This window comes from Peromyscus maniculatus, chromosome 1, assembly GCF_049852395.1.
Source record: "Peromyscus maniculatus bairdii isolate BWxNUB_F1_BW_parent chromosome 1, HU_Pman_BW_mat_3.1, whole genome shotgun sequence".
NCBI classification, from domain to species: domain Eukaryota; kingdom Metazoa; phylum Chordata; class Mammalia; order Rodentia; family Cricetidae; genus Peromyscus; species Peromyscus maniculatus.
In genome coordinates, this window is record NC_134852.1 from 154,519,128 (window position 1) to 154,536,335 (window position 17,208).

The 17,208-nt window shown below is 50.9% G+C and overlaps 1 protein-coding gene across 3 annotated transcripts in view; it reads left to right on the forward strand.

Annotated features, from left to right (window-relative positions):
• The first annotated feature begins 2,104 nt into the window (after positions 1–2,104).
• Positions 2,105–17,208, forward strand: part of Shank2 (SH3 and multiple ankyrin repeat domains 2) — a 470,619-nt gene continuing 455,515 nt past the window's right edge. For 2 of the 3 annotated variants that reach the window (XM_076555924.1, XM_076555928.1), the window contains exon 1: positions 2,107–3,006. The gene's annotated coding sequence lies outside the window, so the exon portion shown is untranslated. Of the gene's footprint in view, positions 3,007–17,208 lie in introns of all 3 variants that reach the window. The other variant, XM_076555951.1, reaches the window with a different exon arrangement.

Consider the following 17,208-nt stretch of genomic DNA (forward strand, 5'->3'; position numbering starts at 1 on the left):
AGAAACTGGGGCACAGGCAGGATCCTGTCCTTAAAATGCCAAACTGAAGGCTCCAAGCAGCAAGCAGAGCAAGGTGTGTGTATGTGGGGTAGACAGTGTGGTGTGGGCATGGGTGAGTCAGGGCACATAGTCGGGCGATGGGCTGGTGGAAGCTGGAGTCCCAAGAGAAGCCTTTATTGAACATAACAATGGTGCTGGCACTTGAGCCTTCCCTGGGGACAGTAGAAAGTTCAAGGCTGACTTCTGGCCCCAGTGCTTCCCTTACGGTCTGCAGCACAGGATGCAGGAGCGAGGCTTGGGAGTTGGGGTCTGGCAGAAGCAGGGTGTCTTGGCATGCATCTTCCAGTTGGGTTCTTGGGGCCAACAGTCCATTCTTCATTTCTGTGACATGTGCTCTCTGAGGTCAGGATTGATGGAATTAGCGGGAGGTGGAGCCATGGCCAGTTGCTTGCAAGGAGCTCAAAGACTATCAGTTGTCTAAGGATCCCTCCCAAGAAATCAGCCTGTGGGATCCAGCCAGGGCTTCTTTTCTTTCTGTCTGAGAGATTACTAATGGATTCCTGCTTTCTTCATTCAACTAATATGTTATCAGCGCTTATGTCTCAGGAAGCAGAGGAGGGCTGGAATTTGCAGCTGGCAGCTCTCCCCAGGAGGTACCACATTACTCCACGTGTGTCCTGAAATAGGCCCCAACACAAATTTTTTTTTTTAAACTCAAGTGCTTAAAGACTTCTTTGAAATGTGGGCCAATTATTCAAGGAGAAAAAAACTATCCAGATCAAATATTTAACTTTGCTCTTGGTATGTTGAGCTCACCTGTCCACGGGAATCTCTCAGGCATATCCTACAAGACTGACTTCATTTGTGTCTCCATTCTTTCTGAGGAGGGTGCAGATTGGGACCTGCCTAATGTCAAGGTTCTGAATCACAGCCTGGACCCACAGACTGGATCTCTGTTCTCACCCCGAGCCTCTTTGAACTGTAGATTTCCAAGACAATAAACTCCTTTCCCAAAATATTGAAAAACACAGACCCCTCTCCCCCCAATAGCTTGCCCATAGACATACAGCTTGTGCACGGTGGAGAGCTGTCAGTAAATTATTAAGGTTTTTGGAGATTATTAGCCATGGTCCCTCCAACAGATTGGGCATGTTGCCATGGCGCGGAGCTGGGGCCCTAGAGCTCCCTCCCTTTTGCTGAAGCAAAAGCCTGCCACTGCGGATAAGAAAATCCCTGGGCGCCTCCAGAGAGTTTCACCTGTAGGATTCTGGCACTTGTCTCTCCTTCCCTACCAGCTCCGCCCGGTCTCCTCCCCTGGGCGGAAGGTGCTCTAGCCCTGGAGGCCTGGAAGGCAGACGCAGGCGTGTTACCCAGGTACAAAGTTTTTAAGCGCGCTGCAAACGTTTTCCGAGCCGTGGGCCTCGGTTTCCCAATCCTATTAACATGCTCCGGATGGAGCGGGTTGAGGTCGGGATAATCTTGCGGAAAGGGGCTGGGCTCTACCATCCGGAGAGACTTTCTGGTCTGGGAGGGGGTGGCGCGCGAGCCACGCAGCCCGGGGCGGGGCGCCCGGCGTCTCCCTGGGTTGCTACAACAGACCCCACACTCGGCGCTACCACGGCCACCGCGAGAGACCCGGACAGGTGCGACAGGGGCGGGTCGCCTGTGAGAGGACCCCTCCCCCACGCTGCCAGCGCCCGCGGTTGCATTACGCCCCGGAGCCCCAGGTCGCCTGCGGCGCAGGACGGGGCGGGGCTGCGCTCTGCACCCCCAAACCTCCTGCCCCGCGGGGCGCGGCGCCGCTTGGTCCTCCCGGACCGACCGGGGTTCGCGATCTCAATTCCTCTCCTGGGCTTGGGCCCGCCCCCGACGCGGGAGCCAGGTGAGACGCACGGGCGGGGAAGGATACTGGGTGGCCTTCGCGCACCTAACCCGGCTCTTGAGGCATGTGTGTGCCTCTGCATTCCAGAAGCAACGGCGACCGGGTCAGCACGGCCCCGTACCCATAGAGGCTGAGGATGAGAGCTGGAAAAGAGGGATGCGCGCGTGCAGGTGGGGCTCGCGTCTCTTAAGGGACACCCCTCCCCCCAAGACCTTTTGCCCCGGCAGGGGCCAGTTACAAGAGCCTTGAAAGCGGCCTGAGTGCAGAGCTCAGTAGTTCTTTGTCCCCTAAGCCTGTGAACCTCTGCTTCTTTCAGCGCTTCTGACTCCTACATCGGGTCAGCGCAGGTGGATCAGCCTCTGTCCCATGCCCCGGATCTCCTGTCCTGTATGTAGATCGCATGTTTCTTGGGGGCCTGGGTCTGCAAAGCCCAGAAGAGGAGCTGCCGTAGGGCCGCCAGGGGGCGCGCTGGGCGGGGACCTGCGCCCTGATCTCTCTGTCCCTTGAGACTCTGCGCTCTCTGAGACTCTGCCCAGTCGCTGGCTTTGCGCACGATTGCCGATTGCCGCGGCAGCAGCTGCCTCCAGGAGGTCGGGGGTCGCACGGAGCCCCCGCCGGGTGCCCGACCCCTGCCCGCCACGCACCGTAGTAGGGGTGTGGGGACCCGGCGGGCGCAGAGGAGCGGCCCCCGCCTCCGTCCGCCGCTGCCCGTGAATTATGCAGGAGGCTGGCACCGGTGTTCGAGTTGCTCAAGTTTCCCTGGCAACTTTCGCCCGGGCATCCCTCCTCCGGCGCAGCGGGCAGCTCCTCCCGCGCGCCCGGGGCCCCAGACGCCTTCCCCGGGCGGCCTGGCAGCGCAGCCCTGGGTTCCCGGTTACCGGGAGGGTTCTGGAAGACGCAGACCCAGATCACGCCCTTGCCCCCTGGACTGGGGCCTCTGAGGAAGCCAGCAGGTGCGACCCAGGTGACATCACCGGGTAAACTTCGTCTTGGGTGAAGAGGGTGCATTGCAGGACCTGTGGGTGCAGGACTTCGTTGCCAGGATGCTGGGGTCGCGCGGGACCTCACCTCCGGTGTCCAAGGGCGTGGGGCATCCGTTGGACCTCATCGCTGGGGTGTGTAGGGTGAGTCGCTCTTAACATCTCTGACCGGTGGTAGAGGGCTAGGGTATCCAGTGAAACTTGTCCTCCCGGAGAGTACCAGGGTCGCCTTGAAAGCTGCAGCTGGGGCGCAGAGGGGGTGGGCTTCCATGGACCTCCTCACCCATTTGCAGGGGTTGCAACAAGAAGCACTCCAGTAGTTTAGCTCCAAGTGGGTGGGGCGCTGAGAGGTTCTGGGGCTTGGTAGGGGATGCCCAGTGGGCGAGAGGTTTGTTCTAGAGACTAATTTTTGATGGCTGAGCTTTTAAAGGGGATGCGGGCTGTTCCATCTGAGAAGATACCTTGGGCCCACGGGTGTGGGGGTCTCAGGGGCCTCCCTGATGGTTTACAGATTGCTTGCGGGCACAGTCCTGGAAACCTTCAGAGGACATCTGAAAATAGTGGGTTCCGCGTGGAAATTCGAGGTAGTAAATTAGGTAGGTGTGTGACCTCTTTTTCGAACTGAAGTTTGAACGTTAATGAGGTCAACCAGCTAATTAAGCTGAGCTTTGGCATGCAGAGATAATTTTGGAAGTTAGGGTTGGAGAATGACTTGTGACCTCTAACTGGGATTGAACCCTGGATCTTGCTGACCTGGCTAGGGGAGGTTCAGCAGGTGGGTCTCCATCTGCAGCTCCAGCCTTGACCCAGGTCCCACTTCAGGGCTGGCACCCTACAGGTAGATAGATAGTGTGTGGCGTGTCCACAAGGACCCCTGGAGGTGTCTTGATTGGAAACATTCCAACCACATGTAGGTGACAGCAGGCTGAGGCTGGTGGAGCCTGGAACCTTCCATTGCTGCAGTTGAAGTGAGCTGAGAAAGGTCTTGGACACGGGTGAATGGGGGAAAGCAGTGGTAGCCTGGAGAGGAGGGTGGAACCGGGGGTCACCTACACTTAAAGTGGGTAAGAAGAATAAATCTGAGCCTGGCGGTGGTGGTGCAGGCCTATAATCCCAGTACGCAGGAGGCAGAGCCAGGCTGATCTCTGTGAGCTCAAGGCCAGCCTGGTCTACAGAGCGAGATCCAGGACAGGCACCAAAATGACACAGAGAAACCCTGTCTCGAAAAACCAACCAAACAAAAAAACCAAGAAGAAGAAGAACTCTGGCTTCATAGTGGCTGGAAGTCACAGCTCCCAGGTGTGAAGTGTTTTCAAGGAAACGGAACCCATTGTTTGTACCAGGGACTTTTCCAAGAAGGAGGAACTCAGTGGCCACCTGGCTATCTTTAGGCCCCCGTGTCAGGAGGCTAGCGTGCAGCTGAAGGTGGCTCCTAAGGATCCTGCCCGCAGCCCCTGGTGAACTGGGCAATTGGGGAATCTCTGCCTAGTATCTCAAGTGCCTTTTTAGAAAGCCTTGTTTGTAGTCCAAGTCACTGACTCATTTATTTAACCCACCTCAAGGTTGCATGCACAGCTGCGATCATGGGAAGGCTACTGGTTCAGGCTTGGGGATTGAGGTGCTATCTAGAACACTGGGTCATCGGGATGGGGCACTGAGATGTGAGGAGTTTCAGCTGGATCCTGTGAAGGAGCTGGGGATAGCATGGGGTTTTATATTCCCTCATGAGGAAGAAAGTGTGACAGAAGAGCATGCTGGGAGTTATCCGATCCGCAGGGAAGTGACCCTAGAGATGGAGCCTTATAAGTTGGGTCTGTGACATAATGTGCTTTGTTTCTGAATACATAAGAGTCCTAAATGATAGGGCTCAAGAGTCTCTATGGGCTTCAGGGAGCAATGGGGGCTTGTACAAAATGTGCTATGTGTGGGACAGAGCTGCTGTGAGGGCCGAGGAACCCTGCAACTGTTACGGATCTCCAAATAAGGTTATGCCCTCTCTGCTGACCCCTTTCCTGATGCTACAGGATTTGCAGCCTCAATGGTTCTTTAGGGCAGCAGGGAGGTCTGGTCATAGCAGCCTGTTCAAATTTGCATTTCGACCTCATCAAGAAGCTCACCCGTTGCTGTGACCCCCACGGGAAGTAACGTTGAGGAGGCTCATGCATGTTACCCCAAACCTCTTGGCAATTTTGTGACCCTCGTAGTCAGGATAGAAGTGGGGACCCACATACAGGCCTGTCTTCCATCACCTGGGCACTGGTATGTGGATGTGGGAAGAATGTAAACAGATTGGGAGATGGGCTGGGAGCCTGGAATGCCCCTCCGGACTAAACTTGTAGCCTTTGTTTGGCTCGGCACAGAAGCTAACCAGCCCACCCCAAGGAGAGGTCTGTCATCTTCTGTGGGGCAGAGATGAGCTGGACAGAGTTGGCCCTGTTTTCTCTGTATTTCATTAAAGTAAGCTAAACAGATCTTATCTGGGGGTCTGCTGCTGTGTGTCTGGCCTGGAGCTGGATGGAGGCTGCTTCTAGGCTGGTGGGGCTAGAGGATGGTTACATGTGACTACTGGGTGCTGTAGAGCACAGAGAGGCCTCTGACTGTCATGAAGGGGGTGGTACAAACCACCTAGAAGAATAGGGTGACTTCCTTCTCTGGATTGGGCAGGGCCTTTGCACAGCTGCTGATGACCACACACATCAGCTAGGACTTGGGTGGACAGTGGCACTCAGCAGCTGCAGAGTGGACAGAATAAGCTATTCTGCACCCTGCCCTTTCCAAGGCATCTTTATTATGCTTTTTCGGTTCTGATGTCCCAGCACCCCTGGTGGGAGAGAGGGTGGACTGACTTCTGTTCCCCTTTCCAGGCCAGTAGCCCGAGGCTCTGGAGTGGTGCCACTTGCCCATGGTTCCCACATGTAGTGAATGAGGAGCTTCACTTGTACCTTAGGCAGCCCCAGGGAGCTCAACCCACGTTCCCACACCCTACCAGAGCCAAACACATATCACCCAGCGGGAAGTGCCACCGGAATGTGGCAGAAAATTAGTTGTCTTGTTCCTGTGGTGTGAAATTGAGTTAGTAGGCGAAAGCCGAAGTTTCTGAGCAGGCTACTTGATAGGATGTGCATTTCTATCATGTTGAAAGCGGCTTCTTGGAGTCATTTGACATGGCTCACAGGGTCCACTCTGGGCTCTGGTGGGAACAACGAGGTTTTCTGGGTAACAGGTTGCCTCTGATGGGAACCTTCCTCCTGATCAAGGGGATGTCCCAGTCTTAACCAGGAAGGGACATGATGTGCCCCTCCTGGTACCCAGAGCCTGCTCAGGGTCAGCAATGGGGTCTCTCTGACGCCTGGTCCGGGGGACAGACCAGCTACAGCACACAACATTTCCTGAGAGGTTAAGCTCTTAAAAGCCTTCGGTAGAAGTGGGGTCCATGGATTGTAGCAGTAAGCAGAGAGCTCCGTGATTGGCTGCCAGATGTCTCCTCTGAGTAGAGGACTAGCACAGATGGATGGGAATGTTGTCTGAAAACTGCAGCACTTGGGTGTGCTTGCCCCAGCCCAGTCCCTGGGCTCAGTGGGGCCCTGGGTTTGACAGGCACAGACTCTCAGGCTGTGTCTGTGGGTTCCACATGATAGACTGCAGGGGTGTTGGGTCTGTGGATTCCAGATAGGCTGCAGAGGTGCAGGAGGACTCCTGTCCCATTTCTGCGGCTGAACACCCTGGGAGTCTGCCTACAGGAGTTCCACGAATCCACTTTTAGAAACTTCAAGTTTTTAGTAGAGATAACAGTTGGAGCAAGTCCTGAGATGCTTAGCTTAGAAGCCTCCTCCTGGGAGACCCCCCTCCCCGCCAGATGCATCCATTAGGGATATAATTTTGCACACTTACAGTGGCCCTGCTGAGCTGGAGCCAGGTCTCTCTAAAAAGCATTCCCCTCTTCTCTCCTTTCCTCTCTAAAAGCATCACTTTTAAAACCTAGATATTGTGTCTACCCGTTTCCTGAGTATTTTCTCTGACACATTCTTATACCTGGCAAAGTTAGAGCAGATTGCATGGTAAACCTGTTATGCTCTTCACATTCTGCTGTTAACCTTCGGTTAGACTTCTCATACATTTGTGAGTCTATCTAAATCCTCATAGGTTTACACGTTTTTAGTGGATGCCCGCTTGTCTTTGGTGTTGTGGTTATTGATCATTGGAAAGGATTGTTGGCTAACTCTTTTATAGCACCCGAGCAGTGTAAACGACCATAGACCACCATGGCTCCACTAAGACAAATGAATAAGTTTAATGAAGTTATTGGTGTTCCTTAAAAATTTGGAGGGTGCTGGGGATTTGTACTTAGGTCCTTGATGGTGCTGAGCAAGTGTTTCACTGAACTATGTCCCTAATCCCTCACTCAGAGATTCTAGGCAGGTGCTCTCCCACTGAGCCACATCCTAATCCCCTTACTAGGGGATTCTAGGTAGGTGATCTACCACTGAGTCATGCCCCAGCCCCTCACTGGGGATTATAGGCAATCACTCTCCCATAGAGCCATGTCCCCCAGCCCTGTTCCCTTTATTCTTTATGTGGCTATTTCCTCCCAAGAATTTTCATCTAATGTAATATGTTTTATGCTCCTGGGTCTTTTATTAATTAACCTAGCAGCTCCTCAGCAAGAAAAAAAGTATATAAATGGATGTTTTAAAGATTTTCTGTGACCTTAGTCACAGTCTGTGAAAGTCACTTGTGGATCGAGACAGCAGGACAGTGTCTGCTGATCACGGCAGACCAGGTGCTATTAAGACATGACAGATACTTAGACATGGAGAGGGAAAAAGTGTGAGTGGAAATGCGCTCTCCTGAGAAGGTTGTGGGCAGCTTGGTGTTTTGATGAGGGCCATCACTGAATCAGCCCTTTGGTATCCAGAGGTCACCACCTGGGTATGACCCTTCCCCAATGGGTCAGGAATGTCTTTCATTTGTAAGATTGTGGGGCCCTTTGGGAAAGGGTTATGGGAAAGAGCTACTCCCCCCCAAAGGCCTTTCTCTACGTGAGCTATTTCTTTTCTTTTTTTTTTTTTTTTTTTTTTTTTTGGTTTTTCGAGACAGGGTTTCTCTTGTGTAGCTTTGCGCCTTTCCTGGAACTCACTTGGTAGTCCAGGCTGGCCTCGAACTCACAGAGATCCGCCTGCCTCTGCCTCCCGAGTGCTGGGATTAAAGGCGTGAGCCACCACCACCCGGCTTACGTGAGCTATTTCTAAAAGGACTTTGTGTCCTTCTAGACTGGAAGCCACCATTTAAATTTCCAAGATTTTTAAAAAGTGCGCAGGTGTGTGTGTGTTGTGTTGTGTTGTGTATGTATGTGTGTGTGCATGTGCACACATGTGTGTCTATGTGTGTGGAGATCAGAGGTCATTCTCAGGTATTATCCTTAGGAACACTGTCCACCTCTAGTCTGTCATTGGCCTGGAGCTCACCAAGGGGGCTAGACTGTCTGGTCACTGAGTCCCAGCGATCCTCTTGTCTGTGCCTTCCCAGTGCTGGATTATATGTATTCTCCATGCATCTTAACATGACTTTTTGGGATTGAACTCAGGGTCTCATGTTTGCGAGTGCTTTACAGGCTGAGATGTCTCCCCACCCCCCAAGTTGGCAAAATGCATTTTACCTGCATCAAGGTTCATCGGGGTAAGGTGATCCCTAGGTAAAGCGGTGACAGAGTCTAACTAGTGAGCTTTGCACATGCGTGGTCTCTTGGCCTGGAGTTCATTATCGCCTTGGGGATTTGAAGGTGTCCTGCTCCCAACTTTGCAGGATTGGACACAGAACTTGTGCTTGTGCTATGTAGCCTGACAGGTGGCGTGTGAGCTTGGAGCTTTAGCTTTGTGGGGTGTCCGATCCCTGGACACTTCTGTGGGGAGAGGGATGCTCAGAGAGGAGCACAGGGGGCTGCCCCAATGGTTCCCCAGTGCACACGAGACCTGGGTACCCTCATTAGGGACTCGCTGCCTCAATAATAGACATCACTCCTCCCTTAGCTGCGGCAGGTTACTCTGTGTGTCAGCCCCCAGGTCCCAGCAGCGGGGCCTGGCAAGCTATCAGGATCTGCCCCGCCTATCTCCTGCACCTGGCGTCAGGTCCCTGGGGATGAAGTGCCCCATGCCGGGCACCCTGATTCCAGACTTTGTCTCTTGAATGTCACTCAGCAATAAGAAGTCAGCCAACCCTTCTGGCCTGGTCTTTCCTTTCAGCCAACCTGCCGCCATCTTCCTGAGATCAGCTATGCCAGCTTGTGAGCATCCATCAGGACAGGGCTTGTGGACTGTTGACATTCCCAGTTAGGAGGAGGGTGTCGTAGGATTTCTATTCTGTGAAGAGACACCATGACCACAGCAACTGTTATAAAGGAAAGCATTTAATTGGGGCTAGCTTACAGTTCAGAGGTTTAGTCCGTTGTTGTCATGGTGGGAAGCATGGCGGCATGCAGGCAGACATGGCGCTGGAGAGGTAGCTCAGAGTTCTACATCTGGATTGGCAGCAGCAGGAAGAGAGAGTGACATGGGGCCTGGCTTGAGCTTCTGAAACTCTAGCCCACCCCCATTGACACACTTCCTCCGACAAGCCACACCTACTCCCAAAAGGCCACACTTCTCAGTAGAGCCACTCCTTATGAGCCTGTGGAGGCCATTTTCATTCAAAACATCACAGAGGGTATGAGGGTCGCTGGACCCTTGCTTGAATCTGGTCACTCTTCTCATCCAATGCTGCTCCAACTGCATGTGCCTTGGTGTCTCAGGGAGGGGCTAGAGTGTGTAGATCAGGGAAGGCTAGGGGAAAGGGGCTCCATCTGCCAGCTATGGGGAAGTCACCACTCCCGCTGGGTGAAGACTTTCCAGTGTGGCTACCCTGAGGTTCCCCATGTTCCTGCCAGTCACCCCTTCCCCATGCTGTGTAAGTGAGCCCAGTAAACTCATTGGTTCCTTGGGGGTGAACTTGGGTGGACTCAAACTTTGGTTTGTCATTAAAGACCTTAAGAGGGTAAACAGTGTTCACATCTCCCCCTAATTTAAACAGCATTTGCCCTCAGAGGCCTTGGAGACCCAGCAGCGGGACACTCTGGGCCTGGGAGTGGTGGGTTTCCCCACAGGAGGCACAGACTTTATGCAACTCAGGTTGGCATTTCCAGGATGTTTACTAAAGCTGCGTGCAAGAGGGCATGGGGGTGAGTGTCCGTGGGTAAATAGTGAATTTTCTATTGAAAACAAACACAGAGTCCACATGCAGCTGAGAGGGACATTCCTGAAGTCCTAGCAAGGCCAGGGTTTACTGTTAATAATTCTCTACACACAAGGACAAATGCCTCTCTCCTGTTTCTGGAGCTCCTTGAGGGGAGAGGTGGGAACGTCACCAATTTCTGGAATTCAGGGACAGCCCATTGCCAAAGCAACACAAAAAAAAACCCTATCTCTTGTTTGTTCTGGGGTCCTGGTGGGGAATGTCTCAGCCTCCTGGCTCTAAGTGGCTTAGGCTGGGTGGCTGTGGGTTTTCTGCCTGGCCGGGGCTGTACCCTCCTCTTGTCTGTTCTGGTCCTTTTGAGATACCTGCGTTTGACAAGGTTTGGGGGGGTATAAGAGAGTTTAGGTGAAGAAAGTATTTCAAAGTACTGTGCCACTTAACCCCGAGGCTGCAACACATACAATGGCTTCCAGTCTGGCTTCAGTCGCAGGGAGATAGCTTTCTGTGGGTGCAATTCACCTTTAGCTCAGCTTGGGCAGGGGTAGCGGCCACCCCATGTTGTTACTTCTCTCACTGCTGTGACAAACACTGACAAAAGCAATGTAAGGACGAGTTTATTCTGGCTCACAGCTTGAGGATGCAGCCCGTCACGGCAGGGAAGTCATGGTGGCCAGAGTGTGAGGCAGCATCCATAGTCAGGAAGCAGACAAATGAACACGGGCGCTCATCTTTTTCCCAAGTGCAGGACCCAAGCCTACAGAACGGTGCTGCCCACACTCAGGCTGGGTCTTCCCACCTCCGTTAAGCTAACTGTGAAACTCTTTCACGGATATGCTAGGTGATTCTAGAGCCCGTCAAGCTGGCAATATTAGCTGTCACAGACCTGGTTTCGCGGGGTGCTGCCCTTCCCCCCACCTGCTGTTTAGGGTAGTCAGGGTCATCTCAGGTCAAAGGAGTCCTCCCCGTTGGCTCCTTCCATTTCTCTCTCCTTCTTGGGCCTTCACAGTGGCTGTACTGGGAAAGTAATAGTGATTTCGTGTAGGGAGCTCTTGACTGCTCAGTACAGCATTATCCTCATCCCAGCCCTGAGAAGATAGGTTCCATGACACCTTCCCTTTTTGGGGGAAATAGATGGAGGCAGAACATACTGGATCTGATAAAGGTCATATGGCTGGGATGGGACCAAGCAGTCACCACTTCATCACAAGGAGCCTTCATCACTATAGGTCACTTCCTGGGAGACAAGCTGGCTTGTTTTCCTGTTTCTAATTTGAGGGAAACATTGTGATTCTCAAATTTGGGGCCAAGAGACTTAGGGTCTCGGGGCCTCTTTGACCTCTTACAACAGGATTCAGGGACCCAGAGCATGTTGCACATCTGCGAATCTGTCTATTGATAGTTCTGTCACAGTGGAAAGAGGACTGGGAATTTGGCCCAGTGATAGAGCTTAGCATGGGTAAAGCCTGAGTTAAATTCCCACCACCGGAAACAGAGAGGGGTTGTGGGTGCAGCCCAGCAGCCAGTGTGTCCAAGGTCCCGGGTTCCATTCTTGGCCTTGCCAAAAACTTAAAAAGGAAATTGTAAAAGAAAAGTTAAAATGTGTGTTAATATATTTTTCATGTTAGTAATAAAATTATTAGCTGTTAATATAAAAATTTCCCACAATATAGTAATTCTGAACAAATGAAATTTATTTCTTTGAACCTTTTTTGCATTTTATTTTACTTACTTGTGTGTGTGTATGTTTGTGTGTGTGTGTGTGTGTGTGTGTGTGTGTTTGTGTGTGGATGTGTGTGTGTGTGTGTGTTTGTGTGTGGATGTGTGTGTGTGTGTATGTGTGTGTGTGTGTGATGTGGATGTGTGTGTACATGCATGAATGCACACATGGAGGTCAGAGGACAACCTGCTGGAGTTGGTGTTTGCATTTTACCATGTGGGTTCTGGGGATCAAACTCAGGCTATTCTCCTTGATGACAAGTACCTTTACACTCTGAACCATCTTGAGGCCCCAACACAACTGTCATAGTTTTGTTGTCAACTGGACACATCTGGGAAGAGGCAACCTCCATCCAGGAATTGCTTCCATCAGATTGGGCAAGTCTATAGAGCATTCTTGATTAATGATTGACGTGGGAAGGCCCCGCCCACAGAGGGAGGTGCCACCCCTGGGCAGGTGGTTCAGGGCCATCTAAGAAAGCAAGGCTGGTGCTTGGCACACGCATTTAATCCCAGCACTTGGGGGGTCTGAGGCAGGAGAATCACTGAGTTTGAATCTAGCCTGGTCTACAGAGAAAGTTCTAGGACAGCCAGGGCTACAAAGAGAAACCCTGTCTTGAGAAAGAAACAAAACAAAAAAGCAAGCAAGCGGAGCAAGCCAGAAAGGGCAAGTCAGTAAGTAGCATTTCCCCGCTGGCCTGTGCTTTGGGTCCTGCTTCCTGCTTCCTGCCTTGTTGAGTTCCTGCACTCACTTTCCTTCATGATGAACTTTAAGCTAAACAAACCCTTTCATCCCCAAGCTGCTTTCAGCCAGTTTGGTTTTTTTTTTTTTTTTTTTTTTTTTTTTTTTTTATCACAGCTACAGGAAGCAAGCTAGAGCACCAAGTATTTCCCAAAATGAAACCAACACTTGCAAGAACATCACTCCAGACTTTTTGCAAAGCTTCTCTATGGCCTGGCTGTGCAGACAGAGCTGGCCTTGCGTCTCTGCTTCCGAAGCCAGCCAACTGTCTCAGTATCACTCATGCAGCCTCCGGCACAGTCTGCTGTGCATGGGGAGTGAGAATACTATTAAATTAATTACATCTTAATATTATTGTGAACATGGTTTGAAAGGGCCATGGGGAACCATTAGTGTTTCCTGGACCACACATTGAGAACCACTGGAATGAGCATGGGCCCAACTTTAAGAACAGGACCTAGATCTGAAAGTCAGATTTGTCATGTGGGAATTGTGAACAATAAATGTCTCTTTTCTTGCCATTCAAGATGTATTTGAAATTTGGTTGGGGGCTCTAGATGGTCACTAAGTGGTCCTCATCTGAAGAAAACGTTTCAGAATCTAGGATTGTAGGGGCAGGCAGGGCCACCTTCCAGGCTGCAGAATGGAGGAGGCCTGTTAGTGTCTCTGGAGGTCTAGAAGATGCAAGCAGAACAATTGTCCAGTTTCCAAAGACAGACAAGGTAGTTGTTACAAGAATTTCCCTCATTGGCATAAGGGGTGGGTGTGCTGACTAGGCAACACTACCCACTCTCTCCAAGGTCCCAATGACAAACCCAAGTTCAATTCCACCAAAGTTTACTTTGGGAACCAATGGATTTATTGGGCTTACTCATAGGAGCACAGAGGACCCTAAGGCAGCCACATTGTGAGGTCTATACCAAGAATGGATGGTGGCTTCTGCATGGCTACAGATGGCTACAGAGATGGAGTCTTTCCTAGACTTTCCAGTGCCTGTTCTCTGGCCCTTCCTTGAGGCCATGTGTAATTTAGGGCAGAATACAACAGTTGCCTACAACTCTTTGGAAGGTGTGGCTGGAGGAGACTCAGGTGAGGGTCCCACAAGCCTCCCCATCTCCTCCTTGATGAGGGAATGTCAACAGTCAAGTCCAGCTGTGCTAACTTTCCTTGCAGAGACAGCTGTTTGGTTTGGAGGGCTCTGCTGTCCAACAGTGGGCACAGGATCTCAGGGAGGTCCCTGCAGGGGTTCACTGCCAGAAGAATTGGTGGGAGGAGTTCACAGGGGGAGTGGGATGGAGGAAGTTTTCTTGGAGCTGGGTGACTTGGGCTTGAGCAGTGACAAGATGGACAGGGATCAGGGACTCTGCCTTGTGAGACTGTCCAGGCAGGGGTACCATGAAACTGCACTGCCTGGAGTGGGGCAAGAACCTTCCTAACAAGAATGGAAAGGGCCTGGAAAGAGAGCATTGTGAGCCTGGATATGGGCTAGGGGAGGTAAGTGCCTGGATCCATCCACAGGTGGGTTGGGTGGGGTGGGTGACTGACTTCTCTTTTGAAAAGATTTTTATTGTTATTTATGTGTATATGTATGGGTGTGTGAACCTGTGGAGGTCAGAAGAGGGCATCAGATCTCCCAGAGCTATAGTTGAAGGTGGTTGTGAGCCACCTGATGTGGATGCTGGGAACCAAACTTGGGTCCTCTGCAAGAGCAGCAAGCATTTGTAGTGCTGAGCCATCTCTCCAGCCCCATGACTTTTTTTTTTTTTTTTTAGATTTATTTACTTTGTGTGATGAGCACTTGTCTGCATGTATGTATGTGTATCATGTGCATGTCTGGGGAGGGCATAAGAGGTCATCAGGTCCATTGGAACTAGAGTCATGGAACATAGAGTCACCCTGTGGATGCTGGGAACTGCATCCTGGTCTTCTGGAAGAGTAGCAAGTGCTCTTAATTGCTGAGCCATCTCTCTAGCCCTGGGACTTTCTTCTCAAAGGCGTAACCATATTGTAAATTCTACAGTCACACGCTTGTGTATGTCTGAGGCTTGTGTAAAATATCAAACAACCATTTATTTAAGCTGGTTCGTTAAGTTGCATTCAATAGTTTACTCTCTGACTTGATTTTTTCGACCATTGTCACAATTTACATCTCCTGCTGTGCACCCTCAGTCATCTTTTGGCCTTTTAATGCAACTCCTCTGATTCGACAGGACTTCCCGCCTCCACTGCAGCAGTGCAGAGTTTCGCACAAGTCTCTGTTTATTACTCACCTGTGAGTTCCATTCTTTGTGTTGTGGTGTTGCCTTTTAGTTTTCTTTCCTTTCAGCTTGGAGAACTCCCTTTAGCCTTTGTAAGTCAGTGATAAAACAAATCCCACAAGCTTTTGCTTGCTGGGGAAAGTCTCTGTCTCCTTTTCACTTGTGAAGGACAGTTTTGCTGGGTATAGTTGGTGAAAATCTGGTTAGTCGTATGAGGGTTCCTTTGTCTCTAAGGAGTCAACTTTTGCCTTTTTACCTTCAAAATTCTCTCCGTGTTTGATTTTGACCAAAGACTTTAAAAGAAGTCATGGCCCAAGCCAACCCTAAGAAACTGAAAAAGAACATTGGAGAAAATGCACCCAAAGAAAGCACATGGAGTCTCATTGCAATCAAACTGAGCTTGTGTGTTCTAGCATAACTAAAGGTAAATTGTTTCACAGGGATGAGAAGCTGGGCAGTTCTGTCAATAGCACTGGAGACAGCAAAGTTGTTTTTGGATATGTGCCAGGGAATTGTCATTTGGAAGGACCTGCAGGACAAAGACAGCATTGAAGGAAGATAGTCACTGGGAGGCTGATGGAAGAGAGAGCTTCCCATGGTGCTTGGGGCGTGGAGCTTCCTTATAGAGACGGACTGGGATGAAAAGAATGGAACCATAGAGAGAGTCCCTTGAGGCCTTGGCTCTGTAGCCTCCCACACATGGCCTTCTGTCACTCCTGTTCTGTAGCCTGTCACACAGAAAGGACGAAGAGCATCGCTATTTTTTCCTTTAAGACAGGAGACCAGAGGTGCATGCATGCCAAGGTTTGTCTTGGGAAGACACAGGTGGGACCAGCTGTCTCAGAGGCTTCACCCAAGTGCATGATGATGAGGCTCTGGTGACAGTGTGGTTATGAACAACTAAGTCGTGGCTTGTGGGTTCTTGGACACCTCCCTCTCCTGGCTTTGGTGATAGAACACTTTGTTCTTCTGCTGGGTCTGGGCTGAGCACATCCTGGACAGCTGTTGAAAAGGGGCATGGGAAAATATAATACAGCTGTCTGTAGAGGGATGAGGAGGGGAATGTGGGGGAAAGACATGGAATACAGAAAAACATTGCAGGCTGATTGCTGTCACCCCAAGTGAGGGAGGGACGCAAAGTGAGGACCAGAGAGCTCACTGGGCAGGAGCCTCCATAGAGGAGGAAACACTCTAGCTTAGTTGAATGTCTTCAGAAGATCCAGGGTGAACCTTGGGAATACCTGAGTACTGATAATTTTAGAGTTGATATCACGGCTGAAGCCGGAACATTTCCTGTCCACACACTTTTCTTAGAACACTGGACATGTTCACTGAGCACATAGGATGGGTGGTAACAGGCATCCTGTTGGGATGGGTGTTTGTTGAATAAATAAGTCTGTTTACAATGACACCAGAAACCCCATCATTCTACAACTACAGAAGACCTGCTCTGTGCCTGGTTCTGTGTGTTTTGTCTTTTGGTTGCCACCAGCCACTGTAGAAATTAAGGTTCTGGAACTTTCCCCTATCTGGAATCTTGGCAATGTGGTAACAGAAGACATGACACAGTGGATGTGAACTAAGTCTGTTTGTAGTTTCTGTGGTAGATGAGGTTTGTCCCGGGTTGGACCCTGTGAAGCTTGTTGCCAAGCCAGGCTATTCTGGGCCTTGCCTGTCTTTCCAGACCAGCCTCCTCTCACCTCTGTGCTCAGTAATGGGATAGATGCTCTAGCCGATTGCAGCAGCTCCAGCAAAGGCCTTGCACTGCCTGAGAGGCTGAGCTCCATCCTTAGTATGTCCTGCACTTCCTTCTCCATCTAGGCTGGGGGCCACTGAGCCATCTGTCTGTCTCCAAGAGTTTAATTTTAAAATGAGATAATAAATGCTGCTGTTTTCTTAATTTTACTTTCAAGTTGAATAGAGATAGAATTAAGGAGCGGGAGGGGTGGCTCTGTGGTTAAGAGCACTGGCTGCTCTTGCAGGGGACCCAGGATTGGTTCCTAGCACCCATATAGTGACTCCAGTTTCAGGCAGCTATCTCCCTCTTCTGGCCTCCCAGGGCACTGCACACATGTGCTACATAGACACACATGCAGGCACACACCCAGACACATAAAATAAAAATAATCTTAAAGAAAAGGAATTAAGACTCTGGGGCTCAGTGGTAGAGGGCTTGCCTGACAAGCTCAAGGCCCCAGGTTCCACGCTCACTATCTGAGATACGCAAGTGATGTTTGGATATTTGGTAGTGTCTTGAGCTGCCGAGCCTGTTTATTGGTTGTAATAGTTTTTGGTGGATTCTTTAGGGTTACTATGTATAGTATGCTGTCATCTTCTATAGACATCATTTTCTCTGCCCTTCCCCTCCTGCCTTCCTCCCACCTTCTCCCTCCCTCCCTTCCTCTT